Source organism: Haliotis cracherodii, unplaced genomic scaffold (genome assembly GCF_022045235.1).
Source record: "Haliotis cracherodii isolate W230 unplaced genomic scaffold, xgHalCrac1.p SCAF_2, whole genome shotgun sequence".
Taxonomy (NCBI): domain Eukaryota; kingdom Metazoa; phylum Mollusca; class Gastropoda; order Lepetellida; family Haliotidae; genus Haliotis; species Haliotis cracherodii.
Genome location: NW_027266275.1, coordinates 34,244,083 through 34,270,480, shown reverse-complemented (window position 1 = coordinate 34,270,480; position 26,398 = coordinate 34,244,083). Strand labels below are relative to the sequence as shown.

Sequence of the window (26,398 nt, the reverse complement as noted above, 5' to 3'; positions counted from 1 at the left end):
TGTTACAGAGTCACTCCCTTGTGAAAACTGGTGTTGCAAAAAGCGGCGTAAATATTTTACACGCAGCTCCGTTATTACATCTTCATTCTATTTAACTGGCTTCTCTTTCGTTATTCCCATTGGCTTCCTTCTTATATTGTTATCTTTTTACATCAATTACACTTAAACATATTTGCATATATATATATTAACCCATTAGGCCTAGGGTTAACTTCGCAGAAGTGGGCGTAATCCTTAAATGATGATGGTTTTCAATATTCAGCTGATAAAGGGGAAAGCAGTAGCCCTGAAATGGCGTTACAAACAATGATTTGTTAATAAGGTAGCTTCAGCACAAGGCGTTCTGTTTCAAACTTGTACTGCATTGGGAACATTTCTTCCCAAACCTGAAGCGAAATTATTAATCCGGAAGTGCTTATAACTTTGTTATTTAGGTTGCGAGAAGCACCTTTGTGGGTAATTCAGGAAACGATTGGGACATCAATATAAAGAACATTATCGCCAGAGAATAACCAGTCTAGAATATCGGCCGTAACAGTTTTACATTCCAGTGAAAACGTTTTGAATGAATCACTGAAAATCAGTGATGACACCAGGTGTTTGCGAAAAGGGTAACCATGTCAACGCTCACATCAAGTGGATTGCCCTTACTGAAGAAGAAGAGTACTTTGTCCCTTGCCTTTCTACCAGATCGCTATCCTATCGCTGGGGCATTAGTTTGTTTGTCCTGCCTTAGTGACCTTTGCTTTTCTGCAAGCCGCTTGGCAGACATAACACAACAGTTTAAAGCTAATAAGGCATATTTGGGTCTGTAATTGGTTATGATTACACTTGAGACTCTTTAAATCAGATTGCACTTGCGTGCGGAGGACGATAATCAGCTTCACTGCATCGTTATTGTGTTCTCTAACAATTTCCCTTTTTTGATGCATTGTACGTTATATGGAAAGGCTGTTGCAAAACTCTTCTGTCATAAATCCAGAAAAGTAGCATGTAACATGTGTTTTATTTATCTGTAAAGTCAGAAATTAATCCTGTTGATGTGGAGATTGGGTGTGAATATATGTCGCGAAATTCATGTATTGTTTGAAAACATAGCGTAACGACATGATGTGTAACCCAAGTCTTTATCGTACCATACATCGAGACATAAGGACACAGGAGAGGACTAACAGCAACCAGCGAGTGTTATCACAATATGACTACTTAGCCCCATGTTTTCACCATTTTGGTTGCCCTTATCAGTTTGGTAGCTAATCAGTAGTATGTCAGTTATAGAGGAATTTATCCTTGTTTGTATATGATATATATGACATCCACTGTCTTGTCAAATGTAACAACTATAACTTAAAAGAAAAGAAGACTGATAACGACTGATATGAAGTTATGATATCAAGACTCACTAAATTTGTAACCATTGTTTCCTACTTTTAGTTACCCAGTTATTAAAGATGTCGCAGTTTGCTGTTGAGAGTTGAGTCCTGTACCAGGACCTGTGGACATGGGTTTGCATCTCAAAATCGTCCCAATCCCTCGTCCCCATCCCAATCTGTGGGTTTCCCCCAAAGGGGTAAACATCTACAATCTACTTCCTTTTGGCATTCCTCCCACATAAAACTGACGCGATATATTGCTGCAATCACGTTCAAGTGGTATTAAGCCACTCGTTCTCATTTGGAGAAACAGGTCTGATGAATTTGTCAAGCCATATACCTCACATTTGGACAAAGAGCCACGCAGTGCACTGTGTTGCAGCAGAAATCCCAGTCTAGAAACATTGTTGCAGCTTTGGAATAGACGCTGTTTGCAACTCTTGAACAACAGGAAGGCTATACATTTCAATCATTCGTATATTATTTCGGAATAAAGACTATTTTCGTTTCAATTCATGAAGCAGGCTGCCAGTCTTTCTTGCCATTTCAGTTCTGCCAATACAGTCATTAATGTCACAAAGATAACTGTCTTCAAAGCCATTAGTGTTGAGGTTTTCTAGGTTGAAAGTCTCCGGGAACTAAGAGGACTGTAATCATCATATTTTAATAATTGTTGGGTTTCGTTTTGATAAAATGATAGAATCAGTTAAGATAATGTTTTGGCTTGTGTTTTAAAGATGCGGAGTTTTAATAATCTGGTTTATGCTGACATGACATACATGACAATCTCTATTAGTGCTTGTATAGCACAGCGACTATCGGGCACAGATGTTACATATATAAGGACCATTTTTACTTCGGAATGTCATGCTGAATATTGATAACATCATACCTGTTGGATGCCATGTTGAAGTAGGGTCACATGATACCTGTCTGGTGTTTTGGTTGAAGAAGTGTTGGCATGTTGAACTATTGTCACATCGTGTCTCATGAATGACTTTTTTTGTTAGATATTTCAACCAAAATGTTCAGCATTAATTACAAATATAGTTACTAATAGCTCATCCCATTCTTGACATCCCACACACACCAAAGCTGTAACTGGTCAAACCAGGGGCCAAAAATCTATCCCCCTTTCCCAGACCTTGCATACATAGTTAAACAATTAGCTTACACTGATGCTAAACCAACCTCAGTCGCCTCAATATTCAAACAGCAATGAGTGAGTGAGTGAGTTGGGTTTAACGCCGCTTTTTACAGTATTCCAGTTATATCACGGCGTGTCAGCTTAATGTGGGAGGAAAGCCCGAAGTGATGCAGGTCTCAGACATTTACCACTTCGGTGAAACCCACGAGCACGGGTATGGTGCTGACAAACCTAGAAACATAATCGGGGCGAACCGTGATTCGAACCCACAATCATAGGTTTCAGGCCCGCCCAAGGGACGCAACTCTGCACAGCGAATCGCGGCGCCTTTGACGACTGGGCCACCCGTGCCCCCCAAACAGCAATGGCTCACCGAACTGGGATAGATGTTTAAATCACAACCACATTTACAAGCAGTTGTAGTCTATCTGAGTTCACTCAAGCTGAAAAATGCTGAGCAGCATCATGGTCTCAATGCAATATCTAAGCAGACTGACTCGAGCGGGCCTGGTCGTGAATAAACGCCGCAGAAATAGTGGAAACGTACTGGTGCTCCAACCTTTTCTTTAATATATAATGGCTGTAATTTCAGACTGGATGTATTTGTGTCTCCGATCTGATCGACATAGTTCTTATAATAAAGGAAAGAAAAACATTATTTAATTCAACATCAATGGTTGATGATATGCAGAATATGTTCAAATTCTATGAACTTTCTTACATGGCAGTAATTATGATTCACTGTGTCTAATGGCTGATGTGGTTTTGTATGAAACTTCATTAAGTTTGTGTTGGCAGATGCTGGATGTGTAAGTGTGACACATGAGGTATCTGCCCAAGTATTGCACCTACTGCTGTATGTGGCATGGCCTGCTCATCTGATACTGTTCTGCAGGCTGCTTCATTATTTTAGAAGGCATATTTCCACCAAGGAACCGATCAGTCCGTTACAGAAACTCCCCCGAAAGTACTGTCGGAAATGCTAGAATACTGCTTTTCTGGCTTCATTTAATAAATACGAGTCATGGGACTATGAAGAGAGCATATATCAAAATAACGCAAATTGACCTAATCTAGCCTGTCCTAACTGACATGGTGATTACCCTTAAAATGTAAAGGGATAATAAACTTTGAAAATATTCGTGTGTTGTCATGCATGTATGAAATGGTCTATAACCTGAGGTAATTACCTAACACCTGTCCCGAGGTGATGATCTCACACCGTCCCGTGCATTCTCCCAGGTGCAAATGTCACCGAGTTGGGGTTGGTCTCAAAATATTGCTGTTAATGTACTTAATTAACATGCGTTGATGGGATAACAATTTAGGATATGTACTGCTTTATATTTGCTTGGAAACATGATGGACTAGTTAAGAGCTATGAAACGGAATGAGTATTAGAAGGTTGCGGTTTTGGAATCCAGAAGTATTTGTTGTTCTACAGATGGTTTCTGGAGGTAGCATTTATCTCCACTGATGACGTATATGAATCTGTACTTTTGAATGTTGTCTTGCCACGAACCCGTTGCGATTAGCCAAGATGGGCACAACAGGATTGAGCTCACAATGTCTGACTGGCGTACGTAAGACAACGTTACCGTGTAGTGCCTTGTACTTTACTGGTTTCTTATTCAGCCGAATTTTCTCCATGAGTTGAACTTTCGTTTCATATGGTCTGAAGTCCACAATGTCATATATTCCTGTATGGTCGCCTTCAGACTACTCATGGTCTGGGCGACAGTATCTGATTCCCGGACGTTATAGTAACTGGCGTTATCCATGACAATAACACTGGCGTTGTTGACAATGGGCAATAGCTGAAGTAACAACCAGTCTATGAACACATCACCTCCTATAATTTCCTTATGAAAATCACCAGTTTTCTTTTTCGCCTCGAAAACTAGCACACATCCATCAATAAGCCCCATATCATGGGTTGCAGCGTGCAAAACAATGACACGATTACCTTTACCTGCTGGTACTGTCATAGCGACTGATCTACGACACCCATTGTCTGAAGAACATTTAATTGCAAAGGCTCATTACCCTGGAGCCATGACATCTATATGCCTTGAAACACTTAATTGCTGTTATTTGCTAATGCTAATCCTATTTGTTAATCCCCATTTTTGTGTACATCGACCGTCTGCCATCCTGAATGAGATGTGTAAGTATGTCACTGATGATTTACTGTTTACATTTATATTTATAACTTACTAAATGTCAGGTGACCTTGACTATATAAGCCTTGGTCCAGAGAGAAGGAGAAAAGAAAGGTCTTACCCTTAGCCTAGCTAGGGTTAGGCTGGGTGCTCCTGGGCACCTAGACAACAACCACAACCACTATGTGCTGACCTGGCACATAGTGTCTTTTGTATGTATAGATGTACATGTATAGAGTAAAACTGTATATACCGCAACCATCGTCTCCGACTTGTCACTTCCTACTGAGAACCATACGTCGCCTCTTGCATATACGAGTATGCAAATTATTAATTAATCAACTCGCGTTGTTAGTACCATGGGTTCTTTTTGTCCATCTGCAGATAGCCAAACCTAGTCAGTGGAATGATTCATAAAGGTACATTATCTGGACACCCTGACTATTATAGTTATGAATGGTTCGGAGATAATGTGACCTCATAGACAGCATGGAATATTTCCCCCTGAATAGTGCTCTGTCATCGCCACGCGCAATGTATCGCAATCCCATCTCTTGGAGAGCAATAGTTAGTGCAGTCCGGGAAACATTAATCGTATCTTTAATTCCTCCCAAATTCTACTACAAGTCAGGGTTACCTTCTGCTCATAAAGCTTATACCCTATACGCCTAATCACCTTGTATCAAAGCTGTCTAATATCCTTTTACATCCCAGTTTTGTTTTTGAGACGACCCCTATACCTGTTTTGTTTTCTTATCATACCGAAGACTTGGTGGTATGAATTGAAAACCCCATAGCTTGGGCAATTCGGTAATTCACCCTCTAAATTGATAAATGGTTTCCCTCTATCTCTCTAAAGTGTAAAGAACTTGTATACATTTCCCAGTACAGACTCCATATTGTGTACCATTGTTATGGCTGTGCAAGTGTAATGTAACATGCATCATGGGAGCAATTTTAACAAAAAACGCAGCGTCGTTTTGTCATTTTAGAAGATGCACTTCTAGAATTTTCTCAAAATGATTTTTGTGTGTATTAAATGTTTTATGAAGACTACATTATTATCATTATAACGGAGTTACGTGCGCATGTTTCTATAGTCCGTTTCAGACTGCCATCTTTGGACTTGGAGAATAAATGTGAACTTCCTGTTTTAGTTCGAATTTGTCTCCTGTAAATTTGTCGATAGGACTCCTTGTGACTGAAATACTTCAAACCACAGGTAGGGCGATCGGTAGTTACTCGATATTTCAATAACAACAGTCTGTGAAAAATATGTCCTTTTTTAACAGGCAAAAAGCAGTTTTCTAGCATTTCCGACAGTACTCTAGGTCCGCTAAAGCTAGCTCTTCCTCTAAACCAAGCCAACATGGGACACAAACTGCTTTCGGACGAAAATAAATATTTTCTATGGCACCTAAAACCCAATCTTCTGCGGTTGGAAAAAAATGGATTTTTTGTACTTCTTACATTTAAATAAATCTGTTTTATGATAAATGCTCCCATTTGGCTTGTCATTCCACAGTTGTTTGTATTTGGCTGTTGAATAAATTATATGAAAGCTGGATGGAGAAAGGACAGAAATATTTTTTTTGTAGTAGTGAAATTCCAATGGTGACACCTTAAGCAATGTTGAAGATGATTCATCTGGTAATATGACTATACTATTTATTTCAAATGTCAGCATCCGCATCAGTATAGTGATTACATTATAAAAAAAACCCACTATAGGCGAGCAGAGAGGAATCATGGGAAGATGTACAGCGATTGTAAAGAAATGACTTTTATGTTTATAGGCAATCTACATATCATGTGTTTAGCCGGTAAAAAGGAAAACAGAGAATATTAATAGATCATTTGGGCATGGTAGTATGGTAGTATTAACTCAGTAGGGGATTTTATCAAGAGACAGTGTTACTGATATTGTCAGGGAAGATGCAAATGACGTTTGTATGATAAGTATGTATGATAGTAAGGGGGGGGGGGGGGGGGGGGGGGGTCAAAACTGCCCCATGTCAGAAGGCCTCAACGGTAAAGTCAAAACGTCCACAGAAAAAAAGTCAAAACGGCCACAGAAAAAAGTCAAAACGGCAACAGAAACGGCTATCGCTAAACAAAGATCTGAGGACATCCCATTACGGGTCACGTCAGAACGACCTTTCATCCAACCAATCAGGGCGTCGCTTACCAGATCATGAAAGTGACAGACGGAATGTATTTTCTGATCATGCAACCTCGAAATATTTAACAGAGGGTATTCCGAACGACAGTTACGTTTTTTTTAATTATATCCATACAATCTAGACCATCTGTAAGCCATAAGAATGTTCTTTTTATCAGTTTTACATTTTTTAAGCGAGAATAAGTAAAAATACGTAGTCGCCAGTTTGAAACTAGTGTCGTAAAACTCGAGAAAGCTTTCATTTCATTTATCGATCAAAGTTCGCGAGAGGTCGTTCTGACGTGACCCGTAATGGGATGTCCTCAGATCTGATTTTGATGAGACTGGATCAGATTAATTGTATACACACAGATCTTCAGCACTAACTACACATCACATATCACACATTTAATCCACTGGTCCATGCCGGTTTTCACTGCATTCCATGACTAGCAGTAGAAACTTATTTCTTCATGTCACATGTCGCTTTTTTATATTTTTAATCTAATAATTCCAAAGTACCTTTATAAATGATAAAAGATGAAAGCTGGACAAATTCACCCAACTGGTTGGGACGGGTATCACACACATACGTATAGCTGTAGTTGCAGGGGCCTTTTATGTCATGTGAAAGGTTTCTGAAGAGCAATCCTTTTCATTGATGGCTAATATAAGTCGGGAGACTGAGCAAATGCTAAGTTGTGAGGCTTCTATTCTTGATGTCTGAGGAAATGTTTGTTTGTTGTTTTAGATTTGAGGGGTATGTTTGTATTTCCTATGAATATCTGTGTGAATGTGGTTGTGATGTTAAAAGTGCAAACTGATGGCTAATGATGTGATTATGGTTGTATGGATTAAGTTTTGTTTATAGAACTGAATAAGATATATAGCTGATGTAAGAAGTAAGTGGGATGAAATTTGAAGATATATCGTGATTGCTAATTGTCATGATATACTATTAATTTATTAATTTATAAGTTTTCTGTAAATTAAATGCAGTTTCTCATGGTGTATTGTTGTTGAATTTATAACCATCGCATATGAGGAAACAACAGATAAATAACAATCTGAATTAGATTGAATAATTCCAGTTAGATAACTTACTTTAATATTTGTATTTGAATTATAGTATAATAAGGTGAAATGAATGTTGTGAATGAATATGTTAATGTTACAATAGAGTTTGGGATTAAGTATTAGAACGTAGATATTAAACATGGACCCCAGAGAATGGTTAGTCTCGATTATCTGTCAAAACAGATTCCTTCTGGCGTTAAAGGTAAAATGGTTGTGAAAATTATATGAATAGATCACCGAAAATCAGTGATGACACCAGGTGTTCACGAAAATCCACAAGCATTTATATCCTCTGAAAGGTTTCTGGAGAACCTTCTTTTTTCATTGATGGCTATTATTTTGAAACTTTGTCACAATCTGATCATTATGATTTGGGAGAAGTTGAAAGAGAATGTTCAACATTGCACGTTGTGATTGCCATGTTTATGCTTTACGTTCAAGAATGATAAATAAGTTACATCTAGTAGCCTTTTGTTATCAGATGTTCGTAACCAGATGTTCATAAAGAAAAAGTGCTCATAGTTAACTAAGTATAAAAAGATATTAAAAGAGCATCGAAAAGAACCTTTCGTTTTTTGTCTGTTTTTAGTCGTGAATTTTAATTCTTCAACGTATTTTATGCAACCTTTATTGATAATCGACTCAAGACAATTACTATTTGTTTGGACTCTGGTAGAGAGTGTTTTGTGGGCAAAGTTGTTACAATTGTCTAAATACAATTTCACGCAATGATGGAAATATGTCAGCATGGTACCGACCCCCGTGTCCATTTTGATGCCAAAAAGGATGTCATGATCAGATCAACTTACCTGACTTGTGTTAGAAATCCTCCTTGTCGGATAATACATTTGCCAACTTCTATGTTATTGTGTTTGTGCTCTTTATAACTAGGTACACGTAGTGACAGCGTTATATGAAATAAGAATAGATTTGGAGGGATCTTAATCTTCTAAACCTAATAGGATGTATATGAGAAGTGATTTTGTTTGGCATGAAGTACCTACAAGTCCGGCAGCAGAATCAGTTATTATAATGATACTATTGACTTAATCGTTTTGTGAATATACAAGTACATGTGTATGATTATTCATGACAATACCAAGACTGGTATTGGGTGATTGGGGCTCTGAAGGTGTAGCTGTAATTGGAACAGTGCAGTGTTGTAATGCAAGGTAACTCATGTCAAGACAGGAAAACATGATGGCATAGCTTCCTTTACGATTACGGTTCACAACCAATTTTGTCATCTGACGTTAATTCAACTGGGACACAACTGGAAGTCATTTGGTTATTGGAGTTGACGCTTCTTGCAGAACAAATGTTGTTATTAATTGCGTGGGATTGTGTTGTGTAACTTACAATGTAAGATAAAGAAAATATGTACACTGCATTTTCATCGGCATTCCTTCTGCTCCGAATGTTTGTTCTTATATTTGTTTTTATTGTAACAACATAGCAGTGGGCGTAATGCTGATTTCAAGTGACAAATTAAAGGATGGCAAAGGTAAACTAAGAAGTATTAAGTATATATTCTGTCCAAGTATCAGGTCTGTGTGTATGGAATTACCAAAGAAATGTTTGTGTAACTGAAGCACATAGTTTTTTAATTCTGAATTGATGATTTGTTGTATATACATATGTAAATACTTGTATGTGTTTATGGGATATGTGCAGATGGAAACAGAACCGATGTATAGCTTAGTCTGTAAGAATCTGTTTCCAAGTGAACTTGTTGAGATTGTAATTTTTCAAGACAATCCCTTCTTCTCACATAGTGCAGCGAACAGGGCACTTAATACTTTCAGTGATGAACAATGAACATGGCAAACCAACCAGTGTATTGAATTGATGAATCATTTCCATATTACTGAACCGGGGCCACAACCTGGCCTTGCTAAGTGTGCGGGTAGCGGGTCTACAATTACTCGCTATGATATTCCATCTGTGAAAAGAATAATATTTTTCATACAGTATGTCAAATGGCAATTTTATAACAAGATTCGTGTTTATTACATTTAGAATAAGTTTGATATTTTGCACATGATATGTTTGAGTGATTTTTTCTTATATGGTATTGTATTTTGGGCATTAACGTGTATGTCCCCATTCTTGTTACTTTCAATCAAATGAAGTACATTATATTCTTATTGGTGGGAATGACTACAAATCAACATGAATGGATGTATTCGAGCGCAGTAGAAGTGCATCACTAGTAAAGTTAATATGAAGTAAAGAGCAAATGCTAGTTCGACTAATTGAGGTTTACTTTGAAACAACAACAAACTAAAAACTTACCAACCATCAATCTTATTATTACTCTTCCTCGGTATTAATTGAATCAACTAGAGCTTAGTGAACTACACAGATCAAGGCTATTTCCATAATATTGCTGACGAGCGAGAGAAATTCTGCACTGATGAGAGAGCTGGAGATGATGACGTCACTCCATAAATGAAGATTTAGAAACGGGTCCAGGGGGCACATTATAATATTATTATGCTTCAAAGTAACATTGACCAATCAGAGAGCAGAACTACTTACCCCATATGAGCCCGTTTCCCGTCAGTAAAATCCAAGATAGCTGTTACTGACCAAATATGCGACCGTAGACCGTCAGTAACAGCCATTTAGATTTTCCGACACCCACCTCACAGATTTCAATTGAAAATTCTTGTACAGAAATTCGTTTTTCGACACTGTTTTATGTTTTAATATCATTATTTGTAAGGTACAAAAACATTAATTTGTAAAGAAATCACGTTCGTGACTTTATTAATAAAACGTATTGAGAAAAATAGCTTACAACGGAAGTCACTAAGTTACAATTAGGAGCATCATAGAACATAATATAGGATGACGTCACAAACAAGAAACGTGACGCCAATGACGCCACATCAATAGAGCAGATAGCAGCCCGTCGTTAGGGAAAAGCGGACTGTTATCAAGTTACAGTGGCCCGTAGACTTCTGTTAAGATGCGGGCATTTTTATGATAATTCTATTCATTTTAGCTATAAAACTTGTTTAAACGTTCACATTTAGTGCATTATATATTCCATTGTTAACGTTTATGTTTACATTAAAGCGTTGTATCGGGAAAACATATGTACTGGTCCTGTCGTTTATACCAGATGTAAGTGTCAAGTTTTCATTTTTGACGTGACATGTGGGATAAATAAAGATACCAAATAATGTAAAGTTTTCGGCATAATAAATTCATTATGGTGTCTTTAGTTGCCTTATACGGTTTCATATTAGGTTAGCAGAAAAAATATTGGGCTCGGCTCACAATATTTTTCTTGCTTACCTAATATGACACGTATACGGCAACTTAAGACACCATAACTAATACATGTAGAATAGAGATAATTACTGGATATTCGAGGATGTTTGGGTGCTTGAAGTATGTGCGTTTAGTGGAAGAGACAGGGAAAGTTCAGCATGTAGTAATATTTTTTCTCCTTTTGATTTTTCCCTCACATGTATTGAATATTACCTTCGTCGTGTACGTCTGTTTTGGTGTCCTGATGCACTAAATGCTTCATTTGAAGTATTTGTAAGCCGTATGTCTGCATAGAACCCCCCCCCCCCCCCCCTAAAAAGTGCCATTGGTTGCCATGTCATTAATTCACAATTGATAGATGTCAGGCGGTGTCCAATCTTTTCATATGTTTCACAAGTAATGCATCAGATTTACACCACGTGTTGAGGATGTGATGAATATAAGGAAATGTATCTGAGGGAAGAAATTCATGAATAATTTACGACCTACATTAATAAATTCTGCGTTCTTATTTTCGACCAAAATGTCTTGTTATTTAACATGTTAAAGTGCAAGTCTCATTGGTATATACAACTTTGTAGATTTAGATAGATCGTAACAACGTAAATGCAAATAATGTATCCACAACATCGAAAGCGGCGCGTAAAGACGTCTTATTTGTACTGTTGTTCTGTCTATCAATTTCAAACTTTTAAGGCTGAAGAGAAAATACAGCCTTTTATATTCAGAGGCTCCATATATGGTCTTGGGAGACATTACAAAATATTGAAAGGCAAACATCTTACAATGTTAAAAATTCACGTTAAATTAAGGTTACTTGATAAGCCCCCACTAGCCGTATTCTTTGCATGCGTAGAATCCAAACCGGTTTACAACAAAGGTCTCCCCCACAACTAGTGTAACGAGATTCTGTACCCTATAGGTGATAATACCCAATCATCTTGCTGGCCCAGCTGGCCGTGCTATTTAAACCACGCCTCCTCATAAACATTTTAAAGAATCGTTTGGGTTTTTACGAACATAGACCTCAAAATAAGTATTTTTAATGTTTACAGTGTTTGTGCTGAAGCAGTAATGGCATATTTTAAAGGGATTAAAACACAAATGCCTTGTCTGTGTTGAGCATGTTCTTTCTTATACCACATGTTAATGTGTTTTTTCAGGTGACCAATTGACATGCCTTTACATGTGTTTGTGACGGGTGTCATCCGTGGGACAGGATACGCTCACCTTTTCGCGAACACCTGGTATCATTACTATTTGATAGTGATTCATAAACACATGCTCGTGATATAGTGGGAATCGTAAATCAACTCTGCTTTATGCAGATATTTCTATTGGATATCCAAAAGGTTGTGTCCCTTTATTCAATGAAATCAAAGAAACTAATTATATGACTAAGTATAGCTTTCAATGCGCCTGTATTGCTCTCACAAAATATGTGTTAGACATAAGGAGGACATTTCCCAAATTGAGGCATCAGTGACCAAAATGATGTCCGCGGCAAATCCTACTGTAACTTGTTCAATATGTTCCGATGCTCATGATATCAATCATTGAAATGTCTGGTCCAGACTCGATTATTTACAGTACAAGTCACGATAACTTGTTTGCTGAGACAAATTTCCTACCACTGGTCCAGAGACGACATAACTCAAAACTAGTTCTTTTCTAAAAAATATCGATCGCTTCGTGCCTGAATATCATTCTCACCTCATACCCCGAAATGTCTCTGCTAACAGTAGCTATAGACTGAGAGACAGTCAAAATTTAGACTATGAGATAAAGGACAAATTGTTATGCTGAATCGTTTTACCAGACACTATTAAGCGTTGGAACCATTTGCCTGATGGCGTTATTAATGCAGAAACTGTTGGTAAATTTAAGAGAGTTTCAAAATAGAATAAAAATACCAATTTGTATATTGATCTTAATTTTGGAAGTAGATTTTGTCAGATTGTACATTCTCGCCTCAGACTTGATTGTAGCGATCTAAATGCCCATCGAAATGAAAAACACATTTCTGACAATGCAGCATGTTCTTATGGATATGAAAATGTATCACACTATTTCTTTTCCTGTCCCTTTTATAATGAAGTGAGAAATGATTCATTCTTCTCCTTTGAGGGAGTTGATCTTAACACTATATTGAATGGTAATACTAATGTTGCAAAAACTAATCTAATCTTAATCTTAAAATCAGTACATTCATACATACTTCATTCCAAAAGGTTTAAACTCACGTGAGACTATAAATCCCGCTTATATATTATTTTTTCTACTCATTAAACCAAACTGTTGTCAATGACCACTCTTGTTAACGTATTTAGTTGATCATCATGTATTATTTTGTTTAATGCTTTCATGAATATAACTTGTACTGGAGAGGTATTAACATAAACCTTTTGGCTTCTTTACCGATCCAGATTCACGGAATAAAAATATTTTAAAATCAGATGGTACTTGTTCTTTCCCTGCCTGGCGCTCGACATAAAAAGGATACAATCAAAGACTGGTCGGTTGGGAGTCTCAATGTGCCTGAGTGACCTGGGACTATAAAACATTGACATAATCAACTTTTGGTTTGGTCAAAATGTCCCGTTTGCTTTGTGTAAGGGACTGCTATTTTGTTGCATTCTATGAGCTATTCTGTGTGCATTTGAACATGGACATCCATTATGGAAAAGTGCGAAAGAAAGGGACTATTACTAAATTCCTGTCCAACATTCAAGAGTAAGGATAAGAATTTATGGATGAACAACTTCTTTATTACAATTAAGAGCGACGTTTCGGTGTAGGTTCCGTTAATTGTAATAAAGAAGTTGTTCATCCATAAATTCTTATTCTACTTAGTACTCCAACTTCTAAATGCCTATCAAAGAAGTTTAAACATTCAAGAGTTTGAGAATAGGATGTTCATATTCGTCAATATGTTCTTCATTGGTTTATCTCTAAAGCTATAAAGCTTGTGCAGTGAGCGGATGCTTCAAGTGAAAAAAAGTCCACTGATTCTGATCTGATAACCTCTGCATGGCTACACGCTGATTCCTTGTCAGAACAGGTCCCAGTAAACTATACGTGTCTTAAAAGACGACGGAATGGATCTCATCGTACCTCACCTTCATGGGACGTTGCTGATACTATCAACCTCTGTTTTGTCTGATTTACAGACGCCCTGAATTTGCTGGAGTATTACTGTGTGTGGAAAACAAACTAACAAACAAACAAACCTGTACAAGGACGTAATGAATCTTCTGAAAAAAGATTTGCTGGCACCCATAAGTCGAATAAGTAAACTGATAACGGCTGATGAGGTCACGTGATACAATGATGATGATGATGATGGTGATAGTGATAATAATGTAACACTTCCTTGAACTCACACAGAAAAGCTCAGTGTTCTTCATTTCTAAAGGTTCGTTGTGGTGACAATCGGAGATTTGAATAGACGAAAAGCACATCCAGGTACTTCAAGATAATACATCAATGAATGCATGTCAAGATTACCTTTTTCCGATTCGGTAATATTTCAGAGCTCTGTCATAAGTGAGTGAGTTGGGTTTAACGCCGCTTTTAACATTATTCCAGTTATATCGCGGCGTGTGAGCATAATGTGGGAGGAAAGCCAAAAGTGATGCAGGTCTCAGACGTTTACCACTATGGTGAAACCCACGAGCACGGTATGGTGCTGACAAACCTAGACGTATAATTGGGGCGAAACGGGATTCGAACCCACAATCATAGGTTTCTGGAGTACCCAAGGGACGCAACTCTGCACAGTGAATCGCGGCGCCTTAGACGAGTGGACAACCCGTGCCCCCTCTCTGTCATAAGCAATTTCAAAAGTCTCAATGCCACGTAACGAAAGAGCATTGCAACCAGACATGCACAGATCAGACAGAAGTATACGTTTTATGCTTCGCAAGTGGTCGGCCCGTGACAATATTCTGTGAACTCGAGTGCAATTATATTTAACGGTTTCAACAAATGTATCACACATGGTTCCATCTGAGATGACGGAGCTCAGCTGGGGAATAAATATGACGGTGGTTGATTTTAATCATGCTCCAACAGACCCTATGCTGTGCAAACTATTTTTCTTCCAGAAATAAATTAAAAAGAGTTTATGGCTTCATGAGGTTGCACTTTTTATGGAAAATAGTTGTTACCAAATGTAAACGGTGCATTTTAACTCTTGCTCCCTGCGGCCCACGTGTCAACCCTGTGATTGAATACACATTACCACAAAGTTCTTGCTACTCTCATTGATTTTCACTTCGATTTAAGACGATAAAAACCTGATCCTCCCATGCTTAACGCTAACAGGCGTCAAACGGGGAAGTAAGTCTCAACTGTCCCTCTATTATATCTCATCATGCTGAGGTTCGGATAGTAGTTTCTATATGACAATAATGAACCTTCTGTAATATTTCAGTTAAATTGATATGAAAAGCATTAAACACATGGTATTATTGGCAAGTATATGATTTGGATGCATGGTGTGCAATTTGTTGGTGGCATAAATCGGAATAAGAAGCTGATAAGATGAACTATGTGTTGTGATCTTGTTTAGTGCTTTATTAATCCCAACCTCTAACTAGCCTATTTAGACTAGAGCGCAAGGTCGGGAGTTCTATCCCCGGCCGCGTCATACCAAAAGACGGCAAAAGGTGGTACTTGTTGTTACCCTGTCGGCATTAAGGGACTAAAACAAGGACTGGTCGGCTCGGAGTCAGTATACTGTGTTCATGGTATTCATGTTAAAGTGTGGCACTGTTTCACTATAAAATCGGCATTAGTCTTGGACTTGTACAAGCAGCCACTCACAAGCTCACACGTGCATGCTCGTCGCTATATAAGTGCATAGTCTTGAACGCGACCTTAAACCTCACTTCACCTCACCTCTACTTTGGCTCGATTACCAGTATAGTAGACCTGTGACATATCTGACTTCATTGTATCATCATATACGAAGGCACATCGAGGACTATATTTCCCGTGCGTACATGGTACCGTTGGCGAGCAAGGCATTCAATAGTTGTTATATTCATTATTTCATTATGCACACAAGTCAGAATTTCTGCTTTTAAGTTCAACTTGGCTTTAGGTACATTGTATATTGGTGGTCTAGACCCTGTAGGATGCATCCTGGGAGAGCAATACATTGGAGAGACTTCACATCCCATTGCCACGAAAATGCAAGAACACAAGACCTTTTTCAGAAACCGTCATGAACAATCCTGATCATCATATTTCCTGGCAGCAAACCAAAATTCTCCATACAAACATCCGTATTAATCACTGCAAAAATAGAAACTAAACAGAAATCCATTAACAGAGATCAAAGCCTCCCATGCCCAGTGTGTACTCTACTGAGCTTTAACCCCATCTTTAACCACAAATGAACTTACTGACTGTCTTATTGTTGGGTTGTTACCATATCAGTTCCTTGTTATTAACTGCCTTCTCTTTCGTTAATCCCACAGGCTTCATCGTTATATTGTTAATCGGGGGGCATGGGTGGCCCAGTCGTCTAAGGCGCCGCGTTTCGCTGTGCAGAGTTGCGTCCCTTGGGCACGCCAGAAACCTATGATTGTGGGTTCGAATCCCGGTTCGCCCCGATTATGTTTCTAGGTTTGTCAGCACCATACCGTGCTCGTGGGTTTCACCGAAGTGGTAAACGTCTGAGACCTGCATCACTTCGGGCTTTCCTCCCACATTAAGCTGACACGCCGTGATATAAATGGAATACTGTTAAAAGCGGCGTTAAACCCAACTCACTCACTCACTCACTATATTGTTAATCAATCACGCTTTGTGAAAACAAACTTGCATGTGTGTGTATATTAAGCCTGTTCAGTATTGGACTTGAAAGAAGAATTGAACGGGAAACCCTTTAATGAACCTTGCACTGACCTTGCAATGCTGTACATCGTATCACTGAGAGTGAGTGATTATCTCCCTTACCCAAACAGCTCTATAACGCACCACCTTTGCAATGTATCGTATGTTATTCAGGCAGCCATCGAGAAAGGTTCCAGGGAGGAATTTCCGACAGAGATTATACACCCGTATATGTTCTTTGCTTCTGGATACATAGGAAATCCACTCTCCTACCCAGAATCCACGCGACCAACATAGTACATCTGCCACAATCCAGCGCCATGTGACGATTCGTCACATCCTACACAGTCAATTTAAGATATTGCACATGTTTTTCATCTGTTTCATTTTTGACAAGTCTACATATCTAGATAAACATATGTCATGGAATTGTTAACTTTCATTGAGAAAATATCCTAAATCGTGAAAAACTATTTCCATTTGCGTAGTTATCCTATGTTTACATTGGTTGTACGGCTCCACGTGCTGTCATTGAAGCCCAACGGAGAGCTAGCGATATGGTCACTTTGATGTGTAAATATGTATTGTCATGCAACTCACTGTCGCAGTTATAGAAGCATATCTATATAATTATGCAAAACAATATGTAAAGAGCCCCCAAATTCTTGCATAAGTCCGTTCTATACTGATTTCTGAAAAAGCACGTTTGTTTACAAACAAGAGAAAAGTCCGGTCACGTGATATGCAAATTAGCCTGTGGCAGTGGTGTTATGCTAAGCCATCGTTGTGCCAGAGTGTGATAGGAAATCAAATGGTTGGTCTCTAGTTTGCAATTATTTTCCTAAACAATAATACTGTTGCATGATATATTCACGATGTTCGGGTTGAACATAGTCACATTCTTCTAAACATACTTTAAATCTAAACTGGAAGCAATCACAACACAAACCCAGATAAAACGGAACCGTACTCAAGAGTGAGTGAGGGAGTTGGGTTTAACGCCGTTTTGAATAATATTCCGTGTTAGCTTGATGTGGGATGAAAGCCCGAAGTAACGCAGGTCTTAGACGTTCACCACTTTGGTGAAACCCACGAGCACGGGTTTTGTGCTGACAATGAAACTGGGCGAACCGGGATTCAAACACACTGTCATAGGTTTCTGGCGTGACCAACTCTGCATAGCGAGTAGCAGCCCCTTAGGCGTTTGGCCCAAAGATGTTTTAGATGAGATATGTATTGCGTAACATTCCATGAAGAAACAGTGGCAATATTACACTATCACAAACTACAAAATATATGCACAATAAGTGACAATTAAAAAAACACAGGTACATTCAAAATACAAAGGATGTACATTATAACAATTTTATTTTAAACCAAATGTATTATAGTGATATAGAAACAATATGAGAATTGAGCAAAACTATGGCAATGTTGTACATACAAATAATTTGCTTCTTATTGTTGATATGATAACAGATCTTGGAAGTTGTTTCTGGATAACTGTGGGTAAAATTATTAACGTTTCCTTTTTAACAGAGTGTACCAAGTTCTTTATCATGATTGAGGATTATTTGTGATTCTCTTTCTTGGTTGTATTTTAAACAGGACAGTGCGTAATGTTGCTCATCTTCTGAGACATCACATGTTTTACAGAGACGTTGTTCCAATGGGGTTGGTGTTTTGTATATCTACCAGTTTAATTTTTTAGTTTGTGATTACTTAAACGAAGTTTTTAGAAATGTTGACCAATGACCTTTGGTTTAACAATATGTAAGATAGTTCTTCATATTTACTGATGACCTGACCAACCTGTATGTTCTTAACTTGCTGTTAGATTAATGGGAATCCCTTAATGAATGGGGGAATTTTTACATTTGAACTCAAGTTTATTTTCAGTGGATTCATGACATTTTTTGTGTGTTTACTATTTAAATAGTTTGTTTTATTTAACCCAACCAATATTTTGACCAGAAATATTGATATTTGTTGCCAAAGCTTGTTTAAGAACGACATTTGTTGTGTTATCTATATGGGATTTGTAATTAATTATTTTTTTTATTTCATTGGTACTAATAGTGGGTGTCTATCATGTTCTGCCTGACAGGCTCAGTTTTCTTGCCTGGATTTTCTTGACCATTTAAAGACACTGTTTCTTTTATTGTCCTTTCCAAAGATAACTACATTAATAACAACCAATTTGTACTTTACACTAATTCTCTCCACCCATAGCTTACACTTCCTTCCTCTCCACATTACATTATATGGCGGGGAACAATTGATGCTCTGCATCAATCTCCTCTTGTAACTTTCTAATTAAGGTAGCTAGAGGCACACGGTTTGGATTGGACTGCTTCTGTTTTTGCATATAATGCAAACACTTTTCTTATTGCTCATGCTCTAAGCCAAGACTGTTTTTTTATAGGTTACCACACAATAGCTGGAGTAGTGCTGACAGAATTATACGTATATAAAAATCATAGGCAGAGAATAATCAGTCTCGGTCATCAGTCAGTTTCCCTTGAGCGCAAAGTTACGAATAGCGGTGAATACTTTTTGAATGAATCACTGAAAATCAGTGATGACACAAGTTGTTTACGACAAAAGGTAAGCATGTCAACACTAACATGAAGTGGTTTGCCCTTACTGAAGAAGACATGAACATTTTGTCCTTTGCCTTTCTACCAGATCTGCTATCCTACCTCTGGGACACAAGTGACCCTGTTCTTCTTTGGTGACCTTTGACTTTCTGCAAGCGGTATGGCAGACATAACGCAGCAGTTATAAGATAATAAGACATATTTTGGTCTGTAATTGGTTATGATTACACTTGAGACTCTATAAATCAGATTATCAGTTGCATATGGACGTCGACAACCAGTTTTACAGCATCGTTATTGTGTTCTCCAACAATTTCCCTTTTTTGATGCATTGTATGTTATATGGAAAGGCTATTGCTAAACTGTTGAGTTTCCTAAATAATGTAATGTAACGTATAGTATATTCACTTCAAGTGTAACGACAGGACGAGTGCTCTGTTAATCTGTACACTACTGTGTAACCAGAAATACACTAGATAATCACAAAGTAATCGTGTTGATGCGGACATTGGGTGTGGATAGTTCATGTTTCATGTATGAGTGAGTAAGTGATAGGTTTTACGCCGCTTTTAGCAATATTCCAGCAATATTACAGCGGGGGACACCATAAATGGGCTTCACACATTGTACCGGAATCGAACCGGTGTCTTTAACCACTAGGCTACCCGACCACCCCTGTTTCATGTATGAAGAAAACAGCATAACAAAAGGAAGTGTAACCCAAGTATTTACTGTACCATACATAAAAGAAAAGACTAAAAGAAACGAATGGGCGTTATTACAATAGAAGTACTTAGCGCCATGTTTTCACTATTTTGATGGCCCTTAGCAGTCTGATTGCTAATCAGATACTGCTAACTGTATCATGATACAGTTACTGCGGAAGATTATCCCAGTTTGTGTATGATATAACATTCACTGTCTTATTAAGTGCGTCAACTATAACTTAAGAGGAGTTCTGCAGGGACAATGAATTACAATTTTACCAATATGAAGTAATGATATCAAGACTCACTATATTTGAAACCATGAAAGTTTCTTAGTTTTAGTGACCCTGTTGTTGAATATGCCGCGATTTGCTGTACAGAGTTGTGTCCCTTAGCCATACCAGGATCCGTTGGACAAACATGTAGGTTTGAATCTAAAAATCGTCCCTATCCTTTGTTTTAACAGCACCACACCAGTGGGTTTCACACAATGGGCTAAACATCTACAACCTACTTCCTTTGGGCATTCCTCCCGCATAAACTGACGCGTGATATACTGTAAATCTTGAATTTAACGCGAACGTGAATTAAATGCAAAAAATGCGAGTGGTCTTTGTTCGCATCAATGAAACTTCGCATTTGGATTGGACTACCAAAATGACTATCAACAGTAAGACGGTTTCACCGCACACTTTGGATAGCGGAAATAACGAACACGGTTTATTGAGCAGCAGTTGTAACAGGTACATAGTAATGTCAATTAAAGAATAGTAATTACACAATAGACATTCCGTGAGTTATCACTGCTGGGGTCAAGAGTTCTACCCACTCGTGTCAAACTAGGCATCAGTGAACTGTTGTTGATTTAAGTATTTTATTGCCTTTGAACTGTCTTAATGCTTGATGTTTTTAGGAAAACAGTTTATTGTTATCACAGTGTAACATCAATAAGCGGTGTTATTTGCTGTTTGATTGGATCGAGGTAAGGATTGGTATCATTCCACTGGGGATGGAGTAGGGGGAGGCGCATAGTTTTTGTGTCGCATTTTTGGCCAGTGGTCAGCAGTCGATTTACAGTAGTTGCTATAATGTTCAAGTGGTATTAAGTCGCTCGCTCGCTCTCATTTGGAGTAAAATGACTAGTGAATTTGGCAAGATGTGTTTCTCACATTAGGACAAAGAGCCGATGCACGGTATTGCAGCAGAAACCCATGTCTGGAAACGCTGTTGCAGTATTGAAATAGACAATGTTTGCAATTCTTGAACAACAGGGAGGCTATACATTTCAATCATCAGAACATTATTACGTAATATAAAATCGCAAAAACCAATGAAGAAGCGTTATTTATTTCATGATAAAACTATCTATCTCATATAAGAAAAAAACGACTCGTGTTTTTTGTTTATCGTACGATATAAGATAGCTACGCGATAAATCGTAAAGAACAATGAAGAACTGGTTCACTTTACGATAAAACATTGTTCTGTCATGACGTCATATCTGGAGATTCGAACATGTTCCCGCAACTTGATGACATCGTAAATTGGACAATCGCATCCCAAAGTGGGAGCGATATGACAATCTGTTTTGGGAGAAAAGGTACATAGAATGGACGTGAAATGTTTTAGAATATCAGGGAAATACCAAACATGACCCCGTGTTCATAAACTGGTCGGATTGTATTCAGGAAATAATCATTATTTAAATACGGGTAACTTTTTTTGAAGCTTGTGTATTATATGAACTTAGTTAATGAGGCTGAACCAAATGTTGTTATCTCATATTGGAAATCAACAACGACCACGAGTTGTTAATTTTTTAAATAAAAACTACCTCATTTCATACATAAAGCAGGCTGACAATCGTTCATGTTATGTTCTGTAACATTGAATTATCAAGCAGATATGGCATTTCTTTGAAGTGCCACTGGAACTAGCGAGCCACTTCAGTTCTGCCAATACAGGCATTAATTTCATAAAAGAAATCAAAGCCATTTATGTTGAGGATTTCTAGGTTTTAAGTCTCTTGATTCGTTTTATTATATTTTGTATCGATAAATAGATAGGTTTAGCTAGGATATGGTTTGCCTTGTGGTGTAAAAACTGTTGAACGCAAATAATCTGTTTTGTGCTGATTTTACAGATATTAGAAGTATGTTAAAAGAAGTAAGATAAAATCACAGCAATCTCGTGTCATGTTAAAGTAGTCATCAGACATCATGTTTAACTTGGGTCACGTGATACCTGTCTGGTGTTTTGTTGAAGTAGTGTTGTCATGTGTTGAAGTAGCATCACATACCTGTCTGGTGTTTTGTTGAAGTAGTGTTGTCGTGTTGAACTAGGGTCACAAACCTGTCTGGTGTTTTGTTGAAGTAGTGTTGTCATGTTGAACTAGGGTCACATGATACATGTCTGGTGTTTTGTTGAAGTAGCGTTGTCATGTGTTGAAGTAGCATCACATACCTGTCTGGTGTTTTGTTGAAGTAGTGTTGTCATGTGTTGAAGTAGCATCACATACCTGTCTGGTGTTTTGTTGAAGTAGTGTTGTCGTGTTGAACTAGGGTCACAAACCTGTCTGGTGTTTTGTTGAAGTAGTGTTGTCATGTTGAACTAGGGTCACATGATACATGTCTGGTGTTTTGTTGAAGTAGTGTTGTCATGTTGAACTAGGGTCACATGATACATGTCTGGTGTTTTGTTGAAGTAGTGTTGTCATGTTGAACTAGGGTCACATGATACATGTCTGGTGTTTTGTTGAAGTAGTGTTGTCATGTTGAACTAGGGTCACATGATACATGTCTGGTGTTTTATTGAAGTGGTGTTGTCATGAGGATGTAGGGTCACATGATACATGTCTGGTGTTTTATTGAAGTAGTGTGGTCATGTTGAACTAGGGTCACATGATACATGTCTGGTGTTTTATTGAAGTAGTGTGGTCATGTTGAACAAGGGTCACATGATACATGTCTTGTGTTTTATTGGAGTAGTGTTGTCACGTTAAACTAGGGTCACATGATACATGCCTTGTGTTTTATTGAAGTAGTGTTGTCATGTTGAACTAGGGTCACATGATACATGTCTTGTGTTTTGTTGAAGTAGTGTCACGTTGAACTAGGGTCATATGATACATGTCTGGTGTTTTATTGGAGTAGTGTTGTCACGTTGAACTAGGGTCACATGATACTTGCCTTGTGTTTTATTGGAGGTGTGTTGCCATGGGGATGTAGACTCACTGACTCGCATGATACAATCTGAATGATGCAACCTGGGCAATGTCGACATATCCCAGAGTTATGTGATATCAATCAACCAAACTGTTCAGGATTATGTACGAATTGAGTCACTGATAGTTAACGTCTAAATTCTTGACGTCTCACGAAAGCAGCTATCTGGTCAAACCAAGGGCCTAAAACCTCTCTCCCTTTCCCAGACGTTGCTTACATAGTTAAACAATTAGCTTACACTGATGCAAAACCAACCTCAGTCTCCTCACCTCTTCCAACAGCAATGGCTCACCGAACGGGGATAGAGTTTTAAATCACGACCACATTTACAAGCAGTTGTAGTCTATTTGGGTTCACCCAAGCTGAAAAATGGCTGTGCAGCATCATGATCTCAATGCAATATCCAAGCAGACTGACTCGAGCGGGCCTGGTCGTGAATAAACTCCACAGAAATAGTGGACACGTACTGGTGCTCCAACCTTTTCTTTAATGTGGAATGGTTGTGAATTTCAGACTGGATGTATTTGTGTCTCCGATCTAAGCGGCACAGTTCTCATATTGAAAAGAAAGAATAAAGCAATTTATTTTAACATCAAAGGTTGCACAAAATGTTCTCTCAACTTTCTGACAAGGTTCATCTTTATAGGCAGTCTACCTGTCATGTCTATAGCCGGCAAAATGAAAACCGATAATATATATAGATCATTTACGCTTGTACGGTGTAGTATTGGCTCAGTATTAGACCGAAGTTTAGCAGAAGTTTTTATCAAGTGACAGTGCTACTGACATTGTCATTGGCTGATAATTTTGCTGACTTGTGATGCATGACAGCTATTGCCATCTCTCACGTCAGTTATCTGTCCTCGGTGGCCGCAATAAAAAACACACGATGCGCATGTGCTGGTCAATGCTTGTCTACTTCCAGGATTTCGCGCTGTTGAGTACGCCACAGGTCAAGATGCCGTCAAAACAGCGATACTGGTCCCTTAGGAGCCTAGTCGTATAGTATGTACATATTTAAATCAAGTACTGTGTTTAATGTTTGATAGTCCTTATTTAAGTCTGGGTAAATTTGGCTTTAATAAATGGGAATTCCAAATAAAATATATACATAATTATATCTGCCACAACACATTTTGGTAAGTATGGGAACCTTATCTCTTTCAGTATTTCCAATGAATTAAATAACATTTCCCCCTGAATAACTACACACGTTTCTAAAAAACTTCACCGCTGATGTTTGATTATTTTATCTTCTTCTTCAACGGAATGCGTCCCATCTTGTGCCTGGAAGCATATGTGAGATTGTTTTGGATCAAGGTTTTGGCGAGAATATGTATAGTGATAATGCTGATGAGATAGCTTCGTATATGGAGGATACAAGTCTAAGTGATGTGTCGGCAGAGGATTCACGTCTACCTGCAGGGATTGTATCAAGACTGGAACGTTCCCTAAGTCACCATGACAACTGTGGTTGATCAGTCTCTCTGTTAATACATGTACTCAAACATTTTCAAAACCAGTCACATCACCTGGACATTAGACAATGCAATTACCTTTTGTAATGCAAGCACTCAAACAGATAAATCATCAACTCACAGTGTTGGTATTCAAGTTGGCACACTCACACTGACCTATGAGGATATCATGTGTTTCAGTGAATGTGTTGTGTTCTACACTGGGGTTCCAGATTCGGCAACATGTGAGACTTTGTTTGATAAAATGTATGATGAATCGCCGAATACCCTCTCATATCTGATGGTGTGCCGCTACATGCTGTGAGTGAGATGGATGATTGTTTCATGATTCTAATGAGACTAAGATTATTTCTGTTACTAGATGATTTAGCATACAGATTTAGAATTTCACGAGCAATATGCAGCAGACTCTGAAACAGGTTGTTTGACTATTTGTATGTTCAGCTCTCATTTTTGGTGCAGTGGCCAAGTTTGGAAAATAAATGCAACCTTGCCAGATTCATTTGGTAGAAATTGTTCTACCACTAGAGTATTTGTAGATTGCACAGATATTAGGACAGAGACACCTAGTTCACTTCAGCCCAAGTCACTCTTATACAGTCACTACAAGTCACATGTGGTCTAGAAGGCATTGATTCGGATGTTGTAGTATTCTATTCAGATTTGTATTGTGGTAGTATCAGGCTTAGTGACTGACAGATCACCAGGCTTAGTGGTCTTGTTGAACTGTGTGAGCAATGTGATGCTATTATGGTAGATAAAGTTTTTAATCTCCGATTTGACAAGGTAATGATCTCATTATTCCCCCAATGAAAACTAAAAAGCACCAACTGACTCAACCTGAGGTGTATGTAACCAAGATAATACCCATTTGAGGATTCATGTTGGGCGTTTAATGGAAGGAATTGAAAACTTTCGCACAATACAAGGTACTATTCACATCACATGGCTTCACAGGTAACAGAAATATGGCATATGTGTTTGTTTGAAAAATTGCAAAGTTGCCACCGGGGTCAGGCCAATTAATAATTCTAACATTAGTTCTGGTAATGTGTGTAGACTTAAAAAGCTTGTAAATAATGACTTTGTGAATTATGTAAGTTTGTTTGACATAGTGGGTTCAGACCTCGTTAGGCCTGCAACATATTGTCAGGCATATTACCAAACCGTGTTCTCTTTGAAACATATTGGTACTATTCTGGTGAAGGTCGGACAACTGGAGGTATTTTCATGTACATGAGATAATCGATGTCCTATTTGCTGAAAGGATTCATTCAGGTTTTCCGATGGTCTGTATTTTCTTGTTTGTGATCATGAGACATTTTTAAAAAGAAAATGTTTTT

At 38.1% G+C, this 26,398-nt stretch overlaps 1 pseudogene; it reads left to right on the top strand.

Moving 5' to 3' along the window:
* Positions 1-24,466: 24,466 nt before the first annotated feature.
* LOC139467582 (uncharacterized) lies at positions 24,467-25,359 on the top strand (annotated as a pseudogene).
* Positions 25,360-26,398: the final 1,039 nt, after the last annotated feature.